Source organism: Pongo abelii, chromosome 2 (assembly GCF_028885655.2).
Source record: "Pongo abelii isolate AG06213 chromosome 2, NHGRI_mPonAbe1-v2.0_pri, whole genome shotgun sequence".
NCBI lineage: Eukaryota > Metazoa > Chordata > Mammalia > Primates > Hominidae > Pongo > Pongo abelii.
The window spans coordinates 11,889,680-11,895,679 of record NC_085928.1 but is presented as its reverse complement, the minus strand read 5'-3'; positions in this window follow the sequence as shown (position 1 = coordinate 11,895,679).

Here is a 6,000-nt window from a genome sequence, read left to right as displayed (position 1 = left end):
GAAAATTTTTGCCCTCCTCATACAGGCTCCACCTTCTCCCCACCCTTCCTTCCTTTCTTTCTTCCTTCACTTTCTTTCCTACCTTTTTCTCTTTCTCCTTTTTCCTGCCTTATGCACAACATGAGGCTTGAGGTGGAGCAATCATCTTGGGAACACAGATCAACAAAGCCACAAGCTAAGGATGGTGGAACAGAAAGAGAAAAGAAACCTGGGGCATTGATGGCTCCTTGAAGTTCTGCATTAGCCTTGGGCTTCTTGTATGTACATCTCTGTTTAGCTAAGTCCCTGTAGTCAGGTTTATGTAGCGAGTGGCCTAATACAACTAATTCCCAGGCCCTTACTCTCCCTTCTACCTGGAAAGAAATTCTCCCAACCCCATAGCCAACTTTTGAAGTCCTGTACTTCCTTCAAAGCCCACCTTAAATCCTATCTCCTTCAAGTGGACATTCCACAATGCCTCAAAATCAATCTCCCTCTCTCCTGTAGTCATATAGGGCACAATTAAAATCATTAAAATAGTATACCCATCTGCTTCATATCATAAATATTCATGTCTGTTTATTCATACATCCTCTCCCTAGACTGAGAGCTGCTAAGGGCAAGGATCTTTTTTCACTCATTTTGAATGCCCTGCAGCACCCAGCACAGTGCCCAGAGCAGTCAGTTAGTAAAGGATTGTTGAATTTCTTTGATTGCACAAATGCTCCTTCCTTCCCAAGTGTATGCTATGGATCATATTAAAACAGCTAGCTTCTATGTAGATGGGATGGGAAAGTAAATAATTAGGAAAATAAACTTTAGAAATCCTAGTCATGTTTGACCATGTTTTGACAGTTCGAAACTGTGGCCCTGTTGCTGACTAATTGCCCAGATATACACACTAAGGTCAAAAGAAGGGACAGAAATAAGAAGGTATAGAAAGTCCAAAACTAGTCTATATATCATCAAACTAGTATGCTGGTTTCATCAAACTCAACTTCAAACTGGTATCTATTAGAGGCTGATTTGTATCCAAAGTAGTTAATATAATTATTGCATTGTAATTCCAGTTACACTTCTACTACTTATTTAATGCATTTCTTTTGGTTGACGACAATTTATTGGCCACCTATTATGTGCCAAGTCCAGGTGACAAGCCATCCCTGGTTATACGTGACTGAGCAATTTCCTGAGACACAGGAATTTTCAGTGCGGAAGCTAGGCGAGCTCCAGGCAAACCAGGATGGTTGGACATCCAAGAAGCTCCGAGCTTGATGCTTGATATAAAGCAGTAAAAAAGATAGATGTTGTCCCTGCCCATGTGGAGCTCTACAATATAGTTGGTTTTTCTTTGGGGTTCCTAGCAATTAAAAGTAAGTTTATATCCTGTAACTGTATTTTCAAATCATACATGTTAGAGTTTATTTAACAGCAATCAAGGCCATCCAACACTTCAGGTGCTAACACCATAAATCTCAATAGTACAATTGGCTGTGAGTGTGGAGGGAAGAAGAAGGACTTTGGAACAGGAGGGTAAGCCGAAGTTCAGTTCATTAATGTGGTCATTGTTCTACCGGCTGTGAATTCCAACCAACTTTAATCACAGCCAGAGCCAGTTGTCTGTTGTTTTTGGATCAGCAGGCACGCTCCATCTTCAGGTTCTCAGCCCTCTTTGTGATACCAATTTTGACCTGTTGGTGGGACTGTGCCTTCTTTGGAAAGGACCAGGAAATGTCAACTTTTCCTAGGGGAATGTGGAGGTAATCTGATGGTGGCTTCTGCTGATATGGCCACCGCAGCTGGCTGGAGCTGACTTTTTCTTCATCATTTTCTTCCGTATTCATTCTTCCTATAGCTGGGTGCTGGGCCCTCCCATTTTTGGCATATGGATGACCTATTTCCCCTTTTAGAACGCCAGTCCTCCCAGATAGATAATACATACTTCTGAGCTTAACAATCTGAAGATCCTATCCTTCCATAGAAGCCACCTACTTAACAAAGACTGAAGGTCCTGGTTCCTCATGGAATACTTCTCACTCTGTGGCAGACTTTTCTCTCTAATCTCCAGCCTTCACCTCTGCTAGGCTCTCATAACAACTACCATTGATTTTCTACTATTGGCTGGGCATTTTTATATCCATTATTTTATTTAAACTAGACAACAACTCAAAGTAGATATTGTTATCCCCACTACCAGATGAATAAACTGTGGGGCAAAGAAGCTAGGGAACTTTCCGTGGGTCACACATTATAAATGGACAGAGTAGAAATTGAATCTCACTCTATCAGACTCTTTTCTGAGAGCTGACTTGATGACCTGGAAGGGAACAGATCTTGTATGCTTGAAAAGAGCTTGTCTATCTTGGATGCTTGAAAATAAGTGTGAGGAAGATTTCAAAGGAGAAGCAATTTTGTGTCTGTTGACTTCTAAATTTTGCTTAGTGAGGGGGTGGGTGTGCCAGGGAACACTGCAAATCAGGGAGAAAGGCCTGACAAAAACCCTAGTTTACTGCCTTGCGCTAGATCATATGTTAGTTCATACCTGTATGTGAGTTTGTGCTTTGAAGCAATAAGAAATTAATTTTAAAATGGTCTTAGGAGGTTTTTAAAGGGCAAATTTTCAACAAATAAAACTAAAATGCTTAATTTCATTTCCTTGGAATTTTTATGGCAAAGATGCTTTCAGTGATCTGGAGCCACCCTTTAAAAAGATACAGACCAATGAAGTTGGAGGGTCTTATCTTTTATATTGAGGCAGCCTCAACATTAAGGGGCACCACTGAAGGTCTCAGAGCCTGACTTCATCACTACCCACCATTAGCACGTGGTCAGGATAGTCCAGGGATCCCAGAATGAGCATTTACAAATGAGGAAAACGATGCCTACAGCAATATATCACCAATGTCTTGCAAACAGCCTCGTTTATAATAGGTGCTCAATAATTTTATTGAATAAGGGAATAAAGGAACAAATAAATGAAACAAGTGATTTTCCAGAAGGTCACACAAACAGGGACAAAAATCCAATGTTCTAAACCTTCACTTCATTTCTTAATCTAGTTGTATCATCCTCTGGGTGAGCCTAGCCCACTTTAAAATGGATATTCAGATGTCAGAATGAATAGACCAGTGTGCCTGACTTAAGTAATATCAAAATTTTAGAGATGTGGAAAAGACGGAGTTGATGAAGCTCGTGGTATCCAGAGACCACGACCATTCCGGGTGGTTAGTTTCGTTTCTAATGCACATCTGCTCCACCTCACCAATTGCTTTGTGCAATGTGCGGTTCTCATTACAAAGTCAACAATTCTTTATCATCTGTGTGGTCAGTCACCCTTTCATTGTCCCTCCCTTGTAATTGTTTAATCTGGCCTCCCCTGCCACATTTCTTGGCTGCCTACTCTCCCTGCTCCTGTCAGTCAGGTTGTACTCAGGGAATGCAAATGCACAGAAAAAGTCCAGAGTCAATTAGAACTAATTAGGTGTTTTATCGGCTGCTTTGGATTATCTGTGCCCTCTATAGGCACACAGCATAGGCTGGTTGAACAACCATCCCTGGATTGGGGAGCATTCTAAGATTCACACACAACTTCCTATTGTCTGTGCTAATGGAGGTAAAGGCTGGCATGAATGTACAACAGAGACATTTAAAAACCAAGGTATAGTTTATGCCCATTTTCATTGTACATTTTAGTGAGTGTTTACAACTTTATATACCTGTGCGACCATCACCACAATCAAGGCATAGCATACTCTCAACATCACAGAAAGTTTTCTTGTGCCATCTCAGCCAATCTGCCCCTACCTTGGCCCCAAGCAACCACCAGTCTGCTTTCTGTCACTATAGATTAGATTTGTCTTTTCTAGGGTTTTAGTTTCTCCAATTTCCTTCCAAGTGATGTCTGGTTTAGGCTGATATTAAAATGTGTTCATGTTCCCTACATCCACACTGATTTGACAGGGTGGGCAGAGCTGGGATGTGGAAGAAACGTGAGAGGCAAGACATGGAGGCTGATGAGCATAATTATTGGCAATGAGAAGAATGTTGGCTCTCCCCAGTATTTGTAGAATATGACAAAGCGGTGTACCCATGTTGTGCCCTGAACCTATTTTCAAGGTTGTTCAATACAGAGTCCCCTAAATTTAACTGCCTAGGAATTGTATTGCCTTGAATGGACATTTGGAAACTCCAGACTCTAGCCAGCCTCTCTCAGCCACGGAGTCATTGCTCCCCCTGGTGTAAACACAGAGACTAGTCACCCTGTGTCAGGCATTCCCACCCACCACAGCCCTCCCTGGACCACAAGGAGCCAAGGGCAGGCAAGAAAACTTCAGGCTCCCTCTGGCTGTTGTTAGGTTCCTGGGTCACAGGCTGAGTTTGTGAACACGGAGAAACACTAAGAGATCAACTGCTTGAGAGAGGACAGGAACAGAGAGAAGGGAAACCCCAGAGACAGAACTAAACATGCAAGATAGAGAGGTGAGGGGGCAGAGGCGCAGCCCGAAAAACAAAGCAAGAAGCGATAGACGGATGGGTTTTTTCTCCATTTATGAGACACCCTAAAAATTTACTCCTCTGCCCAAAATAGATTCAGATTCAGGATATTAGAATCCTTGATAAGTCAATTTTAACATGGGAATGCCGATAAATCTTTTAAACAACTTATACACCTCCAGGTGCTACTGGACCTGCTTAATCTCTTTAAACCTCCAGTAACTCCATCCATGGTGTTCAAAGTCTCATAAATCTGCACTAGCTTAAAATAGGGAAATATAAATCACGTTCAGAAGCTTAGGGGTAAGGACAGGAGATGGGCATCCCAATGCCATTTAAAACCACAGCACAGGCTTTTCATCAAAATTTTCCAAGAAAAGTTAAAATGAAAAACATTCAGGTTTCTGGGTTGTGGTTTCATAAGTTCTCAATTTGTTCTTTTTCCTTTTTTTTCAGGGGGGTGGGCTGGAGTCCAAAGGAGCATTGACTAGCTAGTCAGTTGGAAAGAAAAAAATTGCAAAGACCCGTCTCACTTAGTCCTTTTACACAAAATAAAACCAAAAAGAAAAAATAATAACTAAATACTACCAGAAGTCATTAGAAAACAGCAATGTTTCTGGTAAAGCACCAACAAAAATGATGTCTGGTTTTTGTTAAATTGTTAATTTATGCCAAAAAATAAAAGTTATGGATACTATTCTACTAATAATAGCTACCTTTTCTTTTTCATTCCTACCACATGCCCAGCACCTACCACTGAGCTGAGGACACACACAACCACCTCCTCCTCATCCCCCTGCTCAAAGGCTGTCAGACTTTTTCTGGCTCCACATTCGTAATATTTCTCATTACAAGCAGTGATTCTCAACAGCTGTTTGAGAAGGTATTGGAGAAGCCACACTCTCCTAGAAAATCCAGGGGGTATATGAGAGATCCAGCAGGGGAAGGCTTTTCTGTGTGAAGAGCTTTGGGTACATTATCTAATTTTATCCTCACAGCGGCCCCGTGAGAAATATTATTATTATTTCTATTTTACAGATGAGGAAGCTAAGATTCGGTCTGTTTAAGTAATTTACCCCAAGTAGCATGGCTGGTAAATGATGGAGCAAAAATTCCAACCCCGAATCTGCTTTGGAAGACCTGATCTTATCCAAGATGCCATCTACCTTCTGTGGGGCAATAGACCCAGACCACAGAGCATTTGGAAGAATCTCACATATCACACTCTAAGAATTGATATGTTTTCTGCTTCCTCTTTTCTAGCCTGTCCCAGTGACCTTTCAAACCCCAAAGTCTTGGAAAAATCTACTGTGTTAACTGAGTCTTTACTGAAACTTCAGTCCTGTAGAGAAAATTAGAGTCTCCAGCTTGTGTCGCTTGCTTCAAGTTGCAGTTGGCCTGCAGGGATGTACCACCAAGTGATCCTGGGAAAACATCGGAACTTTCGTTTCCTTACCTACTAAATAGGGATCTATAAGACCTATCTCTGGGGTTGTTGTGAGGGTTAACATGTGGGAAGACCATCTG